Source organism: Nicotiana tomentosiformis, chromosome 6, assembly GCF_000390325.3.
Source record: "Nicotiana tomentosiformis chromosome 6, ASM39032v3, whole genome shotgun sequence".
In the NCBI taxonomy this organism is placed as follows: domain Eukaryota; kingdom Viridiplantae; phylum Streptophyta; class Magnoliopsida; order Solanales; family Solanaceae; genus Nicotiana; species Nicotiana tomentosiformis.
In genome coordinates, this window is record NC_090817.1 from 144,053,217 (window position 1) to 144,075,618 (window position 22,402).

At 36.6% G+C, this 22,402-nt stretch overlaps 2 long non-coding RNA genes and 1 other non-coding gene across 3 annotated transcripts; 2 read left to right on the forward strand and 1 right to left on the reverse strand.

Moving 5' to 3' along the window:
• The first annotated feature begins 2,419 nt into the window (after positions 1-2,419).
• Positions 2,420-3,522, forward strand: LOC104102085 (uncharacterized). Its single transcript, XR_011409213.1, has 3 exons — positions 2,420-2,555; positions 3,044-3,119; positions 3,252-3,522. It is a non-coding gene; the product is annotated as an uncharacterized lncRNA (long non-coding RNA).
• Positions 3,523-5,500: 1,978 nt separating this feature from the next.
• On the forward strand, positions 5,501-7,421 carry LOC138893435 (uncharacterized). The gene is made up of 3 exons (XR_011408969.1): positions 5,501-6,482; positions 7,093-7,203; positions 7,297-7,421. It is a non-coding gene; the product is annotated as an uncharacterized lncRNA (long non-coding RNA).
• A 3,195-nt stretch (positions 7,422-10,616) lies between these two features.
• On the reverse strand, positions 10,617-10,723 carry LOC117278198 (small nucleolar RNA R71). Its single transcript, XR_004508521.1, has one exon. It is a non-coding gene; the product is annotated as a small nucleolar RNA R71 (small nucleolar RNA).
• Positions 10,724-22,402: the final 11,679 nt, after the last annotated feature.

Below are 22,402 nucleotides of genomic sequence, written 5' to 3' on the forward strand. Positions count from 1 at the left end.
TCAAGCTGGTTTGGTTCGTTGTTATGAGCAGCTTTGATGCTTGATCTTGGGTCTGAAGTATGGGTCGACAAAGAAGGTTTGGTGGAATATGGAATCCATTTTTCAGAAATCTATGGCATGTTGTATGGGAACAAAATCTTCTAAAACTACGGATTCTCCCCCCTCGTAAATTAAAAAATCCTGTTTTGTGGACTCAATTGTGTTTGGCCTAACACAGCTAACCTAAGAAAGAATTTTCCAAAAATATAAAGCAGACATGTTTGAACCTATAATTCTCTTGGAATTTGCTTTGCTTTGGTGTATAATTATTGTAAATTGTTTATACAAAGATGGGGTAGTATAATGTGTAATGTTTGTTTGGTTTCCATTTTTAAAAAAACAAAGTACATGCTGTCTGCTCAATCTCAACCCTCTCAAATCTCAATTTAAATGGATTGGATGAATCTTTCCTGTGGCTCATCATAATTGGATCATCTCCCTTTTGACTATGGCTTAATATCCTTATATTCAATTCATAAATTTGTTCTTATTGCCCTGTCGCAATGACGAATATTTACATATCTCTGCTATTTATGACAAACTATTCTAGCATCATTCTTTATCACGTTACTTACATATTTTTCCTCTTAATCAACTCGAACGACAATGTCCAAAAAAAGAAAAAAAACAACCCGAATGATGTCATAACATATTTACAGTGAGAGTTCGATTCCCACCTTGTAATCCCTCCCCCATTTTCCATCCCCCTAACCCTGTGTATTATTTCCAATTTATATGAACATATTTAACTGGACACGGAGTTTAAGAAAAAATGAAGACTTTTGGAATTTGTGGTCCTAAATAAGTCAAAAAGGGACCCAGAGTATTTGTGTGGTTATAAAGTTTTTCATTAAGGGTAGAATTTTAAGTTTAAGCTAAATTCTTACCAAATTTATAAAGGGGACATTTTTTTTGGAACGGATCAAAAAGAAAATAGGTTCACATAAACCGAAACAGAGAGAGTAATAATAATAACATATTTTCACTTTTAAACCAAGGCATATCACCTTTTAGGTGCAATTTGCAAACTACTATTTTTTAGAATACAAGAGAATTCCATTCTTTAACAAATAACAATGCAACACGTACTAGTGGAGTTATTACCTTACCCTTAAAAAAAATTAACCCTTCCAGTTTGACCATCTCATCGTACCTGTAGGGGTGTTGATGATTCGGTTTGGTTCGGTTTTTCCCTAAAAAGAAACCAAACCAACTAAGTCGGTTCTTCAAATATTGAAACCAAATCAAACCAATTAAGTCGGTTTTTTATCGATTAGATTTTTGTCGGTTTTTCGGTTATTTATCGATTTTTTTCTTAAATATGAGATATACACTACCAAACACATATTCCGGAGATTACATTTTCAACGTAACACTATCAAACCAATTGCTCTTTGAGAAATTTATCATTTACCAAGATATATTGATGATAATTGAATCAACTAGTGATGAATAATTTAAGTACAATTAAAAATTAATTATTTTTAACATGAAATAAATTCTTATACTTAGCAAAAGAAAACTACCAATCAAACTAGAATGTAAAGGCAAAGAATTAGATTATTATAATAGCAAAAAATTAGACTAAAAATATAAACGACTAATATGTACCATAACATTTTAGAAACTTTATATAAAAATATACATATATATAGGTGTAATAATAAATTTAAATACCTACTTCTATAGTCGGTTTGGTTCGATTTTTTCGGTTATTTTTTTATTAAATCAAAACCAAACCAAATTTGATCGGTTTTTAAAATTCAAAACCAAAACCAAACCAAACCAAACCTAAAAAGTATCAGTTTTTTTGGTCGGTTTTGGCTCGGTTTTTCGGGTTTTTATGAACACCCCTACGTACCTAGACCCATTCTATTTCTCGAAACGACAGTTTTACTCTAAAGTAGAAATTTCTTTTTGGTCTCTTAATTAATGAATGACACAAAGAAAAGGATTTTCGGATCTCAAAATGGAAATTTATCAAAAACAACATATTGGCGGTGATTTTGGGATCTTGTAATTGATATTTCAATGCATTGATAGGCGGAAAACATATATTAATCTCTTGAATACTGCCACTAATATTGGCAAGACAGTCGTTAAGGAAAACTTCAATTTATGCAAATCTTTTACAGTGAAAATTTTAGGCAGGAACTGCGGTTGATCTGTTCTTACCATACATGAGCCGATGCTAATCTTACCATAGATTTTACACCGATAGTAGAAAGATTTTTAACATTGTTAGTATAGTTTGACCTATAATAACATTTTAATTATTTAAGTTTGGACTTTGGAATTATCAATCTATAATAACGTATTAATTTCTGTTTTATTACATTATCAATCTTACCATATTGTGTAAACTTAGGACCACGCATATATAAGTAGGAGGTTCTCTACCACAAAAAAGTAACGTCAAAACACAATATACTTCAAGTATGGCTATTTCAAAAAGATCTCAAGCTACTTTGCTTCTCTCTTTGGTTGCCTCATTATGTTTCATTGAAGTTTCCCTCGTGAGTGAATATTTTTAGTATTTTGAATTTTTATTTATTTTTTGCTTTTGAGCATTCAATATTTGAAACATACTAACACGACTAAATAGTCTGTTTGGCCAAGCTGATAAAATCTGTTTATTTTGAGAAGTACTTTTCAAAAAAGTACTTTTGGTGAGAATCGATTTGTGTTTGGTTAATTAATTTAAAAAGCACTTTTGAATAGTAATTAGTGTTTGGCCAAGCTGTTGAAAACTGTTTCTAAGTATATTTTTCTCAAAAGTGTTTCTGAGAAAAATACTTTTAGAGAGAAGTTATATTTTTTTGTTTCTCAAAAACTGTTTCTGCTTCTCCTCAAAAATACTTTTTTTCCTTCTAAAAGCATGACCAAACACCTCAATTTTTTTTAAAAAAACTTGGTCAAACAGGCTATAATTCGGCTTAAACTATTGTTTAAACAATGATTTGATAAGTATTTCTTTTTCATCTTTAATTTGTTGAATAAACAGGCATATCGACGTTTTGACGCTTCACTTGTAGGAAAACCGCCGATTGGTCCAAATACTTGCCCAGTTCCTACGGATCGTAAGCACTTTTCAACATTTCTTTAATCAATCAATTCATTAACTATACTTCTTTTCTAACATTTCTTTAATCAGTCAATTCATTAACTATACTTCAAGAAAGTAGATGACCTTTTATTTTCTATTTTTGTAGAGTGTTCGAGTGCATGTAATTATCGATGCTCAAATACATCTCACAAGAACAATTGTTTATTATTCTGTAACAAGTGTTGTAACCGGTGTCAATGCGTTCCACCTGGTACTTTTGGACAAAAAGATTGTTGTTCATGTTACAAAGGTTGGAAGACACAAGAAGGAGGACCTAAATGCCCTTGAAATTTTCAGACTCCATTTTGTACAATAAGAAACATTTTTAGTTGTTTTTTCCCCTCAGTTTTTGGTTCAACAATGACTCTTGTGCGATATGGAACCTATATTTCTTTATAATAAAACTAGCTCTTTACGATAGTTTTTTTTTTTTTTTTTGAGTTTTACATGACTTTTCAACTCTTAGTTTACTTACAATAATATAAACATCAGACAGTATGAGGGTATAAGTAATCTAGATAGCCGGGGCGGATTTATAGGTGTAATTATGGTACACGTGAACTATGATCTTTTTGTAAAATTAGATATTTTAAGTATATATTTTCTAAAATTGGTATAATAATAACTGTTGGCATCCATGCTCCAAGAAGGTTTAAAGGTGCATTTGATTTAAGGTTGAGTTATTTACTAAGAGGTATAGGGATCAATTCCCACTAGATACATTTTTTAGTATTGCAACCATGTATTAGAAATCCGAGTTCCGCCTCTGCAGATAGCGCAATAGAATAAGAAAGAAGGAAAGAAAAATACCGATAACTAAATACGAAATAAAATAAATTCTATATTTTATCCTGAGATTAATATTCATTATTCCACCAACCATCCATGGTCAAAACATGAATCTTCTAGGGCTGAACGAATACAATTGTAGAATCCGAATGCCACAATGCAGGAATGTTGTCAAGTATTATTTCAGTGAGAATTGCTCGACTGATTCTTTTTGTAGATATAATAAATTTAGGTCTGATTTTTTTCTAAATAATTTGAAAGTTGTTAATTAGTACTTGATAAATATGATAATAATGTTGAATCGTCCCCTTTTATTGAACAAAATTAGATTCAAATCTTAAATCAAAAGTAGTATGACAAATTTCTCACTTTCAATATTTAAAACAATTGCATATTAGTTATGAAGCCTCAACTACAGATACAAAAGTTATGACTAATATCTAACTATAGCCACAAAAATTAAGACTTTGTGGTATATATATAAAATACTAGAAATTGTTAACTGTTTAACTTAAAATTAGTTTAATAGGTCAAATCGAGTAAATTTATATTTTAGGATACCAACAATCGATTTGATACATTTTCTCAAATATAAATGATAAAAAAATAATGAAAAGGAAATCAAATGTAAAGTAAAAGAACAGAGTTTCCTTATTGACAGCTTTTTTCTCGTATCTTATTTTGTTTGACATGCCAGAAATATAATGTTGTGATTAGTAAGTAAGAGAATAATTTCTTAGAAGGGATACAATATGGGGGAAAGGATTTAAAGTAAAACTATCCGTAACTGCTCCCCTAATATCTCGCCCACCCTGTACTTTCATAATTATGTTCTCCGCACGTTACGCTAAGAGTCTGTAATTAATCGAGGAGTTACACCAAATCCTGCTTTATTTAAGATTGACTGATTTCCCTCTTTTTTGTACTTACATGGCTTTGATAGATTCTTCGTGCTGGCTCATAAATAATATAATTACAGTACAGACGATACAGGTATTGACGATTGCGATACAAATAATAATGGTTCTGAATAACTCTTAACTCAATTAGTTTCAGACTCAACTTTTCTATGACCATCTAATATTCGAAAAAAAATATCAGAAATTGCCTATTTTACAACTGTTAATTGAAAAATAGATACAATTTCAAAAGTAATCAAAATTTAATCACTTTTTCATTTAGAAATAAAATTTGAACAGAATCGCCCTTAAAAATTGGAAAAAATTCCAGTATAATATGCTGGAGTTCGAAATTTTTACATACTAGATTCAGCATAATATGTGTTGGAATTTCATAATATTCTGAAAGTTTATACGCATAAACTCCATAATCTAGCATATTATGCTGAAACTTTTCGTGTTTCAGCTAAAATAGTAGTATTTTTTAATTAGTTTGCAAATGCTGATTATTTTTTGGTTACCGATCCAAAAAGTAACTAGGTCATGCTATTTTCACTTAATATTCTTGATACATATCGAGATTCAATTTGTCCAAATGATAAATTTATTTTTCATCAATACAAAACATCCAATTATGCAACTTTCCCTTTCATTTGTATCTTCGGAAACAAATTACTCGCAGAAGTTTCTAAAGCTAAAATTTTGTCTAACCTCACATTTTATACGCTCAGTGGAATAAAACGTGAAGAGGAAAAAGAGAAACCGTGACTTCTCGATGCTTCTGATCTTACACTATAAATCACCTACTTCCCTAAACCCTGGCATTTCCAAATAACCCAACTTCTCAATATCATTCTGCTGCTTTGAAGTTTGTTCTCAAATTTCAAGGTCGATCTTAAGCAAACAACTTCTAATCCAAGCTCAATCAGATAAACCCCAATTTCTTTTACACGAATTATTATTTCTCATCTGTCAATTTCGTTCGGTTCTGTTAGGGTGTAATTCGGTGATGGTTTTCTTTTCTTCTAAAATTTCCTCCTTTTTTTTTTTTTTTTGGTTTGTGTTTTGGTTCCAGGATCTTGTCTAGAGCTATTTATCCATCTAATTTTGTTTGGCTGTTGGAGAATTGGGAATGTCTCATATCCTTCTGATATGTTTCTTTTCTCTGATTTTCTTCATGCTAATCTTCATCGGTTTTTTCTTTCCCTTTTCATAAACAAGGTTCTTTCTTTTTTCATTTGTTTGGTCGCTTAGATTTTAGTTATTTTGGGTTGTTTGCCTAAAATTGGGTAAGGGCGGATTTAGGAGGGCGGAAAGTGATTTACTCTGACACTGCCGTCGAAAAATTACACTTTACATATAAGGCAAAATCTATTTTATGACTTTATATATTTTATTTTGAATCTCCTTCATATTGTCCAAAAGCATAGCTCGGGTTCAAAACCTTTGTAAGAGATCCTTGGTTCAATTCTGGCCACATTCTTTTTTAATTTTTTAACTTTTCTATTTTGAACCCCTTAGCGAAAATTCTGCCTCCGCCGCCGGGTAAGAGTACAACAATAACAAACCCCGTGTAATCCCATAAGGGGTACGAGGAGGATAGTGCGTACGCAACCTTACTATTATCTCAAGATAGAACTTTTTCTGGGGTAAGCTCTTATTTTTTCTATTGGTGCTTATTCATGTACAAGCTCATTTGATCCTTTTGGTTGGTTGCCTAGAAATTGGGGGAAGAATCTAAAAATAGAGCCTTTGTTAAAAGTATAATATCTCGTACTATTTAATTAACCATTCTTTCATAACATGATCTTTCTGACATTCATGCATATTTTTGTCAAACGATAAATAAGATTCTTTCTCCATTCGTCTGGTTGCTAAGAAATCAGGTGGGGTCGGGGGATTTAATTTGAGCCCTTTCAATTGTGATCTCTCATATTGATAATACTTCAGATAAGAGGCGAATGCAGCCTATATAAAGTGAGTTCAAGTGAACCACTATTTTCTACGGGGAATATATATGTGAAAAGTTATTAAAATATCAATGAATATTAAATTTTGAATTCATAATTAAAAAAATATAATGAATTCAGTGCTAAGAACTTTAAAGGTTGGATTCGTCAAGTTTAAATTTTCATTCTTCATAAGCTCGTGATCTTACCTTCAGCTATGAGGTCCAAAGATTAGTTTTTTTTTCCTTCTCTTTGGTTAGATGTTGCCATACTTTAATTCGATCCCTACCTGTTTTGACCTTAACTTAAGCTAACGCGGGAACCAGAGAGATAGATATCGTGAAAGGGCTCAAGCCAGGGAAAATCACAAGACCAAGCAACCTAAGAATGACGAATTAACTCCTGAACAAAGACGAGAAAGGTTCCTCCTTCGCCAATTTTCTCCAAAAGTCTCGTGTTTTAGGGCGATTAGCTTGTGTTCCTAACACGGATGTTGTATTTAATATCTCAACAGGGATGCAAAGGCACTTCAAGAAAAGGCGGCAAGGAAAGCAGCACAGGCGGCGGGTGGAGGGAATTTCGAGAAATCGGAAAGTTATAACATCAAGAAGAAATAGTAGGGAGCTTGTTTAAGTAGATTAGGTGAAGGGAATTAATCTTGTGGGTGAATCTGGCATTTGTTATGGATTCTTGAGGTCATTGTTTATCATGTCATTTCAAGTGTCTGAAACTTTTTATTCTCAGTAGTTGTTGTCTGGCATGTATGTTTGGCTTTTGGACCTTTAACTTGTGTCTGATCTTCAATGAGAATTCCTATTGTGATTAATCTTACTGGTTTCTCATTTTTTAAAGAATATAATTAGATGTAAAATGGTATATTTGTTGTCATTTTGTCACCATCTTATGTCTATTTTGTGATAATGGTATATTTAAGGAAATAGTTGCATTTGTTTGAGTATGTGTAATGTGCAGCGCTAGCGCTAATTGGGACAGTACATGTGCGGTGATTAAGTCACATTTCAAGAGTTAGAGATTATAACAACTACAGCTATGTTTAATTTTCTTAATATTAGACAAACTTTTGCGAGAAGAATACATGCAAGAGGTCGTAGCTGTAGGTAGTGGCGAAGCCAGAATTTCTTTTAAGGGTATTAAAACTTGAAAGAAGTAAAAAAGTTTGCTGACAAAGGGTGTTCAATATATGTTATATATATCTAAAATCTAATATTTTACTTATAATATAGTATAATTTTCGTAATATTGAGACGAGGGCCATTAGCAAAAGATGGCTTCGCCCTGATCGTAGGTAGATAATCATCCTTTAATTTGGAATTTAGTCATACATACATGATAATAATCATACAATAAGGCTAATATAGCGATAAGATTGTGAAAACAACATTCTCTAACCAAACATAACATATTATCTTAACGGATGTATGAATCTTAACAATGATGTGGGATATTGCGGGTACTTTGTTGTGGGAACAAGCATCATTTATTCATTTTGATTGATAGATTATGATATCCAGCCTTAGATTGCATCTACTTAAATTTTCTAATGTAACTAGTAAGGCTACTTAACCACACATAATCTGGCGACTGGCAATAGCAATTTAATTTTTTAAAGAAAGAAGAGTGTCAGTACATCTTAATACATTTCTATCGTTATGCACACTGCGGATAAAATTAAAAAAGAAACATGATCCGATTTAAGTAATGAATTGACCAAGTGATATTGTAGTTTGAACCCTTGGATGTTGATGTATGGCTATAATTTCATATTTTAGTATATTCTTACATTTTATGTGCTTTAATGTTAAACTACACTTTATTTGTGCATAATGGAGTCTATTTTATGTGTAGGTACATTGGAGATGAAAGTAGAGCAAAAGAAATATTTAAAGTCTAAAGCGTGCTTGAAAACAGTTGAAAAGAAGAAAGAAAGAAGTGAGCAGCAGAAAAATGAGGAAGCTGGCGAAGCGAGCTATTGAGCTCCCGTTAGAGCTGGCGAGGCAAGCCTTTGAGCTCGCGTGGGAGCAGGCGACGTGAGGGATAAGGCGAGGTTGAGCTCGCGTGGAGGCAGGCGTCGCATGGTCTGGGGCGAGGTTCATCTCGCGTTTTACCTCGCGAGGCACGGTCTGAGGCGAGCCTGATCCGGATTTTGAAGGCTTATTTTGTCTCCTTGTTTGACTAGGACTTGGGCTATGTCATTTAGGTCTTTTCCTGCACATATAAATAGACATTAAACACCATTTTTGAAGGAGTTTTGCGACCGGATGCAAGGATAGCTCGTGAAACACCCGTTGGGGGAAAGAATCATCGATTTCTACATTCCTTCATCTTTACTTTATAATTTATTTATGCAAATACTTGAGATATTGTTACTGTGAGTATGAGTAGCTAAACTTCTAATCTAGGGTTTTGATGGAACCTATTGGAGGATGATTTTCCTGTTACGTTAATATAGATTTGCTGTAGTTTTTCTCTATTTGTTCAACTACGTTTATATTATAATTGGTTGAATAGCTCTCAATCGACTGTGCCTATTTAGTGGGTATTACTCGGAAGAGAGTGCATATTTAGGTAGTTGTTGAACAACATCACTCCTAACGTATATGAGGGATCAATACGGAGGGTTTAAAGGTGGGATTAGGAATAACGAAATATTGATGCGATCCGAGTGAGCCGTAACTTAGTGCCAGTTAGCGTAATTCGGAAGAATATGTCTAGTAAATTGTGGTAGTTACTCGGGAGAGAATTACGACACTCAGAGAGCTCATGATCGGTAGAGAAAACTTAGGCAAATTTATAGGAAATGTAGCGGAAAGGATTCCGACAATAGGGTAAATCGGAACCTTAGACCATTCCAATTCTTGTCTACAACATGTTCGTAGTTAGTTATTAATTACTGCATTTTCATTACGTGATATTTAGTTAGGAAACATCCAAATTGTTATTTAAATATTTCTGAATATTGATTGCGTGAATTTGTGCGAGACTAGTAGTTGTACTTAATAGGTTAATTCTCTGTGGGATTCGTCTCCGGACTTGTTAACCGGAATATATTTGCAATGACCGCTTAGTCCTTTTTATAAGGCATAGTTGGGCGTGATCAAATTTTGGCGTCGTTGCCGGAGAATTAACGGTGTTATTAATTACAGCTAAAAGAAGTGCTAGAACTCTTAGTGTAGTCAATATTCTTCATTTTAAACTAAATACATTTAAATTCTAATGTTTGTAGTCTTGGGTGTTACAAGTGCATGCCTAGAAACTCCTCAAGAACTGATGAATTGTTCGAAGCATTGTCAGATTCTGAGAAAGTTTTCAAGGCACTGAATCGTGCAAACAGCAACAGAACTCAACATAACAAATCGAACCAGACATGGATGACGGAATAGAAAATCCAAACAACAAAAATAATGCGAATGACCCGAACAATCAGGGTGTGGTGCCTCTTGTGCCAGAAGCAGCATTGTATGATTGGGCACAACTCACCGCCGAAAATCTGGCAACCGCAATTACAGTCCCTCAGATACAAGCGGAATCATTTCAAATCACAACAACATGCTACATTTGTTGCAGAACAAGGGACTGTTCTCAGGGTCTTACATTGAAGATCCTCAGCAACATCTGAAAAATTTCATGTCGATATGTGTCACGCAAAGGCAACCTAATGTAACACAGGAAGCAATACAGCTGTTATTATTTCCATTCTCGGTGACGGGAGAGGCTCAGACTTGGCTTAATTCACTCCCCATAAACTCAATCACTACTTTGGAGGAATTAATCAAGTAACTTTTGAACAAGTTCTACCCATCCAATAAGACTGCCAAACAAATTGATTAGATATTGAGCTTCAGGCAGAGACCAACAGAAACACTACAAGAAACGTGGAAGAGGTTCAAGGGTATGCTGGTTAAGTGTCCACATCGTGGCATTCTAGATCAGATGTTGGGGCAGAGGTTCTACATGGGATTGGCAGACAACTTAAAGGCCAATGTTGATGTTTCAGCAGGTGGAGCATTTTTGAGCAAATCATTTAGAGAATGCAAGATCCTACTTGATAAAATGGCTCAAAACTCAGGATGGATGACAAGAGACTCTACGATCACTCATGTCGTTCACTCAGTGGCTTTGGACCCAAACAACTCCATAGCCGAAAATATGGCCACTCTAATGACGCAAATGAGTATCATCACCAAAAAGATCGATGAATCAGGTCAGAAGCAGCAGGTATACATAGTTGATGCGACTAACGGGGGCTTATGTGCACCATGCATTAATCAACCATATGTATGCTCTCGGAGTACGGAAAGTGACAACCAGCACTATCGGGAAGATATGAACTATGTGGCCAACTATGGAGGACAGAAGCAAGGTGGTCAGAATTAGGGGCAACAGAATCAGCAATATAGACCCGCACAACAGCAGTACAATAATAGCAATAATTCTGGAGCCATGCGACCACATGGTCAAGTTGTGCCGTACCAAAGGCAACAGGGATACAACCAGCAAAATCAGCAGCTAGCTTATCAACAACCTCAACAACAGCAAATAGTGAGACAAGATGATGGGTTGTCTGGAATTAAAGGAATGCTGCAACAATTGATTGGGTCCAATGGAAGAGTGGACGAACACGAATCAACGATAAAAGGCATTGAGATTCAATTAGAACATATATCAATGGCTTTGAATAATTGCCCCCAAGGGACGTTACCTGCAGATACACAGTCAATCCAAAAGAGCAGGGCCCGAAACAACTTATGACAGTGAGTCTAAGAAATGGTAAAGACCTAGATCTAGAGCAAGAAATTACTCGCGAAAGCCGACCAACTGAAACACTTATGCCAGTACCCATCGAGGTAGATGATTTAACAAGGTTAACTGATGTGCCGATACAATATGCACAAGAGAGCACAAGCAAAGAAAAAGAGTTTGCGAATGAGACTGAGGTAGCACAAGAAACGACAGTAGAAGCAGTGCTTGAGCAGGATAAAACTCAAATCACATGAAGGAAGCGACCTCCAGCACCATTCCCACAAAGATTGACCAAATATTAGAACGATGAGCAGTATAAGAAATTCATGGAGATGTTGAAACAAATCCAGATGAACATTCTACTGATTGACGCCTTGAGGGAGATGCCCGGGTATGCCAAAATGATGAAGGATTTGATGTCTCGTAAGTTCGACTTTCAAGACTTGGCCACTGTTACACTAATCCAGACCTGTAGTGCTGTCGTGACGAGACCCATAGCTGAGAAGTTGTCAGACCCAGGGATTTCACAATCCCATGCACAATATGTAGCTATGCTTTTGCTAAAGCATTGTGCGATTTAGGGGCAAGCATAAACTTGATGCCCTTGGCTATCTACAAAAGGTTAGACATTGGAAGAGCAAAACCCACATCCATGTTACTACAACTAGCTGACTGGACAGTGAAGAGGCCATCAGGTATCCTTGATGATGTACTAGTGCAGGTTGGAAAGTTTGTGCTTCCAGCAGATTTTATCATTCTGGACTGCAGGGTTGACGAGGAGATTCCCATAATTTTGGGAAGACCATTTTTGGCCACTGGGAAAGCTCTAATTGGTTGTGAAATTGGAGAGCTAAAAATGAGACTGAACGATGAAGAGATAACATTCAATGTGAAGAAGTCTATATGGCGACCAAGTAAATTTGCTAACTGCTCTCTAATAGAAGTTGTGGATGTAATTTTGAAAGAGGAAGATGAGACTCTGAACGCTAAAGACCCTCTAGCAGCCTGTCTCATGAACTTAAAAGAAGTAGATGGAGAGGACTTGGCGGAGTGGGTTCTGGCTCTTGAAGGCCAAGGGTTGTGGAAAAGAGAGCTCGAATTTGAGTCTTTGCACTTAGAAGAAAGAAAGACTCTTCCAGCTAAGCCATCGATCGAAGAGCCACCACAATTGGAACTGAAACCGCTACCACCTCATCTCAGGTATGCTTTCTTAGGACCTAACTCAACTTTACATGTTATTATCTCATCTGGTTTGTTAGATGTGTAGGAAGAACAACTTTTGCAGGTATTAATAGAGTACAAAACTGCAATTGGTTGGACCATTGTAGACATTAAGGGTATCAGCCCGGCCTTCTGTATACATAAGATTTTACTGGAAGACGGTCACAAACCTTACAGAGAACATCAAAGAAGGTTGAACCCAACATGAAAGAAGTCATGAAAAAGGAGGTGATAAAGTGGTTAGATGCGGGAATCATTTTTCCCATCTCCGATAGCCATTGGATTAGCCCAGTTCAATGTGTACCAAAGAAAGATGGAATGGTTATTGTGCAAAACGAGAACAACGAGCTGATCTCAACAAGAACAGTCATGGGATGGAGAATTTGAATGGACTACAGAAGATTGAACAATGTCCCACTTCAGTTTTCTGGATGGATACTCGGGTATAATCAGATATCTATTGCTCCGGAAGATAGAGAAAAAACATCATTCACCTGTCCATATGGCGTCTACGCTTTTCGGAGAATGTCGTTCGGCCTATGCAATGCACCCACCATATTTCAAAAGTGCATGATGGCCATCTTCACAGATATAGTTGAAGACATAATGGAAGTCTTCATGGATGATTTCTCAGTGGTGGGAGACTCATTCGATGACTGCCTTAAGAATCTGAAAAGATGTGTAGAGACTAATCTGGTGCTCAACTGAGAAAAGTGTCATTTCATGGTACATGAAGGTATAGTCTTGGGGCACCTACTGTCAAGTAAAGGCATTGAGGTGGATCGTGCAAAGGTTGATGTGATAGAAAAGTTACCACCACCCACTTCCGTCAAAGCAACAAGAAGTTTCCTTGGCCACACCGGTTTCTACAAACGGTTTATAAAAGATTTCTCCAAAATTGCTAACCCCTTGTGTAAACTGCTTGAAAAAGATCACCCTTTTGTGTTTTCTGATAACTGCAGGGTAGCGTTTGAGGAGTTGAAGAAGAAACTGGTGACTACACCAATCATAATGACCCCCGAATGGGGGCAACCTTTCGAACTGATGTGCGATTCAAGCAACTATGCTTTGGGAGCAGTTCTTGGGCAACGAAAAGATAAAGTTATGCATCCGATATACTACGCAAGTAGAACCTTGAGCGATACCCAACTGAATTATACAGTGACAGAGAAGGAGATGCTAGCTGTGGTGTTCGTATTTGATAAATTCAGGTCATACATGATAGGCTCAAAGGTAATTATTTACACTGACCATGATGCCCTCATGTACCTAATTGAGAAAAAGGAGTCAAAGTCGCGCCTAATTTGATGGGTGCTACTGCTACAAGAGTTCGACACTTCGACTTGGAAATCTGGGACCGAAAGGGAACAGAAAACTAACTTGTTGATCATTTGTCTAGGCTTGAAGGAGCGGGAAAAAAAGGTTGAGGTGAAGGAAATTATGGAGACTTTCCTAGATGAACAACTCTTAGCAACGAGCCTCGAGGCTACACCATGATATGGAGATATTACAAATTACCTCGCAAGCGGTATTGTTCCCTATGACTTGTCTCCTGTGCAAAAGAAAAAGTTTTTTCGTTATTGTCGCATGTATTTCTGGGATGAACCATATTTGTTATGTTTTGTCATGATAACATGATCCGGAGATGCATTCCCAAGATAAATCAATCTTCTGTTTTGCAGGCATGTCATGCTTCACCGTATGAAGGACATTTTGGAGGTCTAAGGACAACGACTAAAGTGTTGGAGTCAGGTTTTTATTGGCCGACGCTGTTTAAAGATGCACACTTCTGGGTGAAAAGTTATGATGAGTGCCAATGGATGGGGAATATTTCCCGTCGACATGAGATGCCCATGAACCCAATTCAAGAGGTGGAAGTATTCGATGTATGAGGAATCAACTTTATGGGACCATTTGTCAGCTCATATAAAAACAAGTACATACTTGTAGCGGTGGAATATGTCTCGAAATGGGTAGAAGCCGTGGCACTTCCAACAAATGATGCAAAGGTAGTTATTGATTTCCTGAGAAAGAACATCTTTACCCGATTTGGCACTCCAAGAGCTATCATCAGTGATGGGGGCACCCACTTCTGCAACCGAGCCTTTGCAAAGTTGTTAGAGAAATATGGTGTTCGCCATAAAGTTTCTACTCCGTATCACCCACAAACAAGTGGGCAAGTCGAGGTGTCAAACAAAGAAATCAAGAGTGTTTTGACCAAAACTGTAAATGCTACTTAGAATGATTGGGCGAGAAAATTGGATGATGCACTGTGGGCTAACCGCACTGCATTCAAAACTCCGATTGGTATGTCACCGTATAAATTGGTGTTTGGAAAGACATGTCACTTGCCGGTGGAGTTAGAGCATAAAACCTTCTGGGCGTTACGACAATTAAATATGGACTTGGAGGCCGCTAGAACTAGTAGAGTCACAGAGGTGCATGAACTTGACGAGTTCCGTTACCATGCTTTTGAGAGTACAAGGTTATATAAGGAAAGAATGAAACTGGTGCACGACAAAAACATTATTGAGTGAAATTTTAAGCCGGGAGATGTGGTATTATTATTCAATTCGAGATTAAGGTTGTTTATGGACACATTGAAGTCAAGATGGTCAGGACCATTTCGTGTGCTAGAGATTCATCCCACCGGAGCCGCTAAGATTGCTTCAGAAGATGGTTCTTGCAAGTTCAGAGTCAATGGTCATAGGTTGAAACAATATTTGGGCATGGATGAGACGAAAGTAGTATCGGTGACTCATTTGCTAGAGCCAACAATGTTAAGCGAGCCTTAAGTCGATTGCCTGCATCGTGCCGCGATATTAAATCAGGCGTTTCATGGTAGGCAACCCATTGTAATGTTGTATTCGTCATGTCGTGATGTTAACTAAGCCGCTCATTAGGAGGCAACCCAATTCGTAGTTGATTTTTAGCGTAATTAGAATTTTTCTTTTCATTTGTAGGAGCTAACATGTTTGCAGGCAATTTTGGCGGATCGTGCACTAAACCTCGCGTCGCTAGGTCCCCAGCGAGCTAGGCCAAATGGAAAGCCTCACGTCTCCAGCGTTATTTCTCGCGTGGGAGCTCGCCTCGCATGGGTTACAGCAAGGTGAAACGTGCGTACTGTCTCGCTTCGCGCGCCCCACATCTCGCGTTGGAGCTCGCTTCACACGGGATATAGCACGTCATTAGCCTCGCATCGCCAGGTAAGTTTTTTTTTCCGGTTTTCTTTTAATCCTTTTGTTTTGTTCCTTTTAAAACCCCTCCCTTAAAATATAAACTAAATGCCTCAAACATCACTCATAACAATCTCACACACTCACGTCTCAAGAATCATCCCTCACAAACCCTTTGAAGACAAGCATTCTTTGCTCTTTCCTTCACTTGCAACATCAATTCAAGGGCAATCCTTCCTCTAAAACATCTAAGGTATGATTTCTACATCCATTCTTTGGCAATTTCGAAGTTGGTGAATGCATGTCATTGGATACAAATTTTTGGGGTAGTTCTTCATTGTAACAATGTGTTTGTGTGTCCCAACCCCATGAACCCCATAGGAATGGTGTTGTTATTGTGTGAACAAGGGGTAGCACGGAACTCCCAAGCCAAATTTGGAAGGTGAGGCAATCCCTCATCCCTACAAGCACTCCTATGGCACTAGTGCATGCTAAGTGTTTGCCATAATGCCTCAAAGGCACTCTTTGTCCCCATTGGAGCCCGAGTCTCCGGGATTGTGAGACTAGTGCTATGTAGCCATGCACCACTTTAAAATTTTAAGTGTGGGGTGGCTCACTGGTAGCCCGATGCTTTGAATTTGTAGGAAGCATCCATGTGTCATTATTTGATTCTCATACTAAGAAAAGATAAAGTGAATTCTGAGTAACCTCGGAAGATATGGAAAATCATGTGTTGAACTCTTAAGTGTGGGGTCGCAAGACCATGTTTTGAATGTTGCAATACGTCCTAAACTGATTAATGCTCACTTGTGTAAATACAAATATGCCTCAAAGGAAGGACACCGGTAAAGTCAAGGCCACATCCATTGCTCCGTCTAGGGCTAAGATCTTCCTCCGCACCTCTACCGAAGAAGAGAAAAGGGGGTGAAGCCACTTCAAGTCAAGTTGAAGGACTGCAAGCAGTGGCAGCTATAGCAGCCACTCGCCCACAATCTCAAGGACATAGGAAGTTTGGACTCAAGAACATACCTCCACATGTTAAGGACTAGTACAAACGTTGTAGGCTGAGACATATACATCCATAATATGCTATTCATGAGCGTTGCCTACAAGCCAAGTACCAAGTATTCTGGAGAGGTATTAATGAGTTGGGGCTGAGTTATGTGTTCAAAAATACCGGGGATATCAATATCATTCTGGTTCGAGAATTTTATGCCTGTTTTGATCCAAAGGATCCCGAGCAGCTGGTGCCCATTCGGGAAAGGTTGATAGATTTTTTAGCCTCAACAATATGCAATTTCTTAGGTGTTCCGGATGTTCCTCAGGAACCCTTGGACAATTTCATCACCCGTCCTACATATCGAGAACAGAGACACACTCTTTGTGGTGTCAATTCTGTGGCGGAGTGGGTTCGGGATAAGAAAACCAATCGTCATAGAAAATTCCCCAAGAAGAAGATGAGGGCAGAGGCTCAAGTATGGCTGAAATTGATTAATACACGACTCCTACCTTGCAATCATGACACTCTTATTAGCCGTGAGAGGACGTGTGTGCTATATTTCCTCATGACTGGCCAAAGGGTGAATGTGGGTCATTTGATCCGCTACCAGATGACTCAAGTGAGAACTAGTAAGAGAATTGATCGAATTCCCTTTGCAAACACGTTAACACAATATTTGAGGCATAAAGAGGTGGATGAGGAGAAAGCTTTCGATCACATCATTGATCAGCCCCTAGGACTAATGGACATTATAAGTGTCCGGGTTAAGGAGGAGACTGCTATGCCATCAATGACAGGTGCCGAGAGCAATGCTCGCGATGACAGCTTTATGGCCCATCTTTATGGGATGATGGACTTGCAGCTTCGGATTGGGGGACGTTGTGCCACTACAGAGGAGAGAGCCATATTGGAGGAGTGTTTTCCGCTCAATGCTCATGCTCAGCAACTGGTTGGGCTTGGTGATGGCTACAGACTCCCAGAGGATGGGGATGTCAACACACCTGAGCAGTCCGAGGTCGAGCCGGAGCAGTCGGATGATGATGATGATAATGAGGAGGAGGAGGAGGAGGAGAAGGAGGAAGCAGAAGATGAGGAATGGGCAACCTTCGAGGATGAAGGCGATGATGAGGCTTGATCAGGGAGTTTTCATACACCCTACTTGTTATTTTTCTTGTTTTGTCTATTTGATTATACACTGAGGACATTACATGAAATAAGGGTGGGGTGGTAACTTGTAAATATTAGTCTTGTTTTAGTTATTTTTTTTTTTATATAATGTACTATTTTTTTTAGTTAGTGTCGTCTTAGCCTTTTAGAAAAAAAAATGATAAAAATATGTAGTGTCGTCTTGCTAAGTAGAAAAATTAGACTCTTCCTGATGATGGATATCTTAGACAGTTTTCTTGAGGGAATTAAGTCTAAAGGAAAAAAAAAGATTTTCTTTGTAGGTAGTGTAGTAATTTTCCCTTATTTTTTCTTTGTACCGCAGTTCTTTTTCAAGGGTTTTAGTTGAACCGGGTGAAGTTAATTTTAATTTTTAGGAGTAGAAACCACTGGGCTATGAATTGAATTGCAGAGATATCTCTTAACTTTGTTATGCCTTGAGAATAGTGAGTACTCTGGTTGTGACGCTTAGGCTCAATGTTTGACTCTAGTATAAATACCTTAAATTGTAGATTCTTAAATTTAATTAACTGTTTTGACTAGAGTGTCATGATAAAATCAATCATGAGTGAGTTATGTGCCATGTCTGTGTGAGGTTTGCATGTATTCTGTGCATTGCAGTTGATGTCTAGAACTTGGCCCGTGTATGTGCGAAGCGAAATAGTAGTCTTGTTCAGTCTGGGAAGTGATAGAGGCGTTTCTTTGTTGAGCCAAATGTATATAGTTTACCCGCCTAAATATCATATAACGTAGTTAACCCCTTTGAGCATGTAATCATGTTTCTTTGGTAATCACATTACAAGTAAGACTGTTTATTTGAATTGACCATATATTTAAACCTTGTCACCTCTCATGAGCACTTGAATTGTGATAAATTATGTAAAAGTTGAAGTGTGGGGTGGTGGTTTGGCTTTTGAGTGGAACAAATGAAATAAGGAGAAAGGTGCACCGTTTTGAAAAGAAAAAAAAATATCAATAAAAGCCACTTGGATTGAAATAAAAAGAAAAAATATACATATAGTTGTATTGTATAAAAAAATAATTCTTGATTATGGTGGCTAGTGATGTAATTGTGCTTAAAGAAGTATGGGGTAATATACATTGATGTGAAGGTGGAGTTTTGGTTTGACATAAGTATAGGCTTGAGTGTTGAAGTATATGCATTAAAGTGCTTAAAGGAGGTGTAGTCTCTCATATCTAAATATATCCTACCCGACCCGCAACCTACATTACAATCAAATAAAGTCTTACTTGATCCTAGATTGAATAAACTCGATTAGTAAAGTATTACACTATGGGCAAGCCTATGGTGCATCATTTGTGGCATATGAATGTTATTTCTGATATCGAGTGAATTCTTCCTATCTTGAGTTCCTACGGTCTTAAAATTTATTGTGTGTGGAACTAATCTCTTTTGTTGTATGAGGGCACGTGATTCATGATGGAGAGGTAATGTCGTTGACCTCCATGTTAGAGTAAGTAAGTGAATTATGAATAATGCATGGTATTTGTGAGTCAAATCTTGAGGTGAGGATGTTACACCTTTGTGCTTAGTATATTTTAAAGATTCTTGGTGTGACGAGTTAAGGGAATTGCTTAAAAAGGTCGTGCCTATAAGTGTAGTTTGATTGCTCGAGGACGAGCAATGTTTAAGTGTGAGGTATTGATGTGTGGCTATAATTTCATATTTTGGTACATTATTTACCTTACATTTTATGTGCTTTAATGTTAAACTACACTTTATTTGCGCGTAATGGAGTCTATTTTATGTGTAGGTACATTGGAAATGAAAGTAAAGCAAAAGGAATATTTAAAGTCTAAAGCGTGCTCGAAAATAATTGAAAAGAACAAAGAAAGAAGTGAGCCGCGGAAAAATGAGGAAGCTGACGAAGCGAGCTATTGAGCTCGCGTTAGAGCTGGCGAGGCGAGCCTTTAAGCTCGCGTGGGAGTAGGCGACGCGAGGAATAAGGCGAGGTTGATCTCGCATGGAGGCAGGCGTCGCATGGTCTGGGGCGAGGTTCATCTCGCGTTTTACCTCGCGAGGCACGGTCTGAGGCGAGCCTGATCCGGATTTTTAAGGCTTATTTTGTTTCCTTGTTTGACTAGGACTTGGGCTATGTCATTTAGGTCTTTTCCTATACATATAAATAGACATTAAACACCATTTTTGAAGGAGTTTTGCGATCGGAGACAAGGATAGCTCGTTGAACACCCGTTGGGGGAAAGAATCATCGATTTCTATATTCCTTCATATTTACTTTGTAATTTATTTATGCAAATACTTGAGATATTGTTACTGTGAGTATGAGTAGCTAAACTTCTAATCTAGGGTTTTGATGGAACCTATTGGAGGATGATTTTCCTGTTACGTTAATATAGATTTGCCGTAGTTTTTCTCTATTTGTTCAACTATATTTATATTATGGTTGGTTGAAGAGCTCTCAATCGACTGTGCCTATTTAGTGTGTATTACTCGGAAGAGAGTGCATATTTAGGTAGTTGTTGAACAACATCACTCCTAACGTATATGAGGGATCAATACGGTGGGTTTAAAGGTGGGATTAGGAATAACGAAACCTTGGTGCGATCCGAGTGAGCCGTAACTTAGTGCTAGCTAGCGTAATTCGGAAGAATATGTCTAATAAATTATGGTAGTTATTCGGGAGAGAATTACGACGCTCAGACAGCTCATGATCGGTAAACTTAGGCAAATTTATAGGAAACGTAGCAGAAAAGGATTCTGATAATAGGGGAAATCAAAACCTTAGACCATTCCAATTCTTGTCTACAACTTGTTCGTAGTTAGTTATTAATTACTGCATTTTCATTACGTGACATTTAGTTAGTAAACATCCAAATTGTTATTTAAATATTTCTGAATATTGATTGCGTGAATTTGTGCGAGACTAGTAGTTGTGCTTAATAGGTTAATTCTCTGTGGGATTCGACTCCGGACTTGTTAACTAGAATATATTTGCAACGACCGCTTAGTCATTTTTATAAGGCATAGTTGAGCGTGATCAAATGTAAACTAGAATTTAATGCAACTCAAAAAAAATATTAGATACACAGATATATTAATTCTAATATAGAATGTACTATGATATACAATGTTATAAATAAATGAGTGCGTAATAGGTTCATCTCTAGTGGAAGTAATGAAAATTTCGAGAGATTAGAATTGAAATTCTAATATAATAATTTTTTTTTTATAGATATTTTCTTACATGCGACATGGTAGGTAGAGTTATCCAATACCTATACTAATAAGAGGTAGAAGATATTCGGCCAAATAGCTGAGGTGTATGCAAAGTGACTCAAATATCACTATATTAAATTTCAATATAAGTGCTAGATGATTCCTTTTTATCTGCCTAATGCATATATTGGTGAGAAATCGCCAATCATCAAATCAAATAGTTGGAGGCTTGGAGCGCATGCAAAATGATCCGAACACTCCAATTACTAGGGGTGTTCATAAAAACCCGAAAAATCGAACCAAACCGAAAACCGAACCAAACTGACCAAAAAAATTGATACTTTTTAGGTTTGGTTTGGTTTTGGTTTTGAATTTTAAAAATCGATCAAATTTGGTTTGGGTTTGATTTTAATAAAAAAAATAAATGAAAAAACCCGAACCAAACCGACTATAGAAGTAGCTATTTAGATTTTTATATAAAATTTCTAAAATTTTATGGTACGTATTAGTCGTTTGTATTTTTAGTCTAGTTCTTTAATTTTCTATTATAATAATATAATTCTTTGCCTTTACATTCCAGTTCGATTGGTAGTTTTTATTTGCTAAGTACAAGAATTTATTTCATGTTAAAAATAATTAATTTTTAATTGAGTACTTAAATTATTCATCACCATTTGATTCAATTATCATCAATATATCTTGATAAATGATAGATTTCTCAAAGAGCAATTGGTTTGATAATGTTACGTTGAAAATATAGTCGCCGAAATATGTGTTTGGTAGTGTATATCTCATATTTAAGAAAAGAACCGATAAATAACCGAAAAAATCAAAAAATCAAAAAAAGCCGAATCGATAAAAAATTAACTTAATTGGTTTGATTTCTTTTTAGAAAAAAATCGATCCAAACCGAACCATAAATACCCTACCAATTATTATAAAAAAAAATGTTATCAATCAAATGATGGTAAGAGTATTATTCCCAAAATGGAAAAGAAGGAACATGAAAAAGAGAATAGTACTATAGAAGGATAGTGTGTTATATAAAAAAATAAACTATAGAAGGACATTATGTTATGCAATTTATAAATTTAGCGAG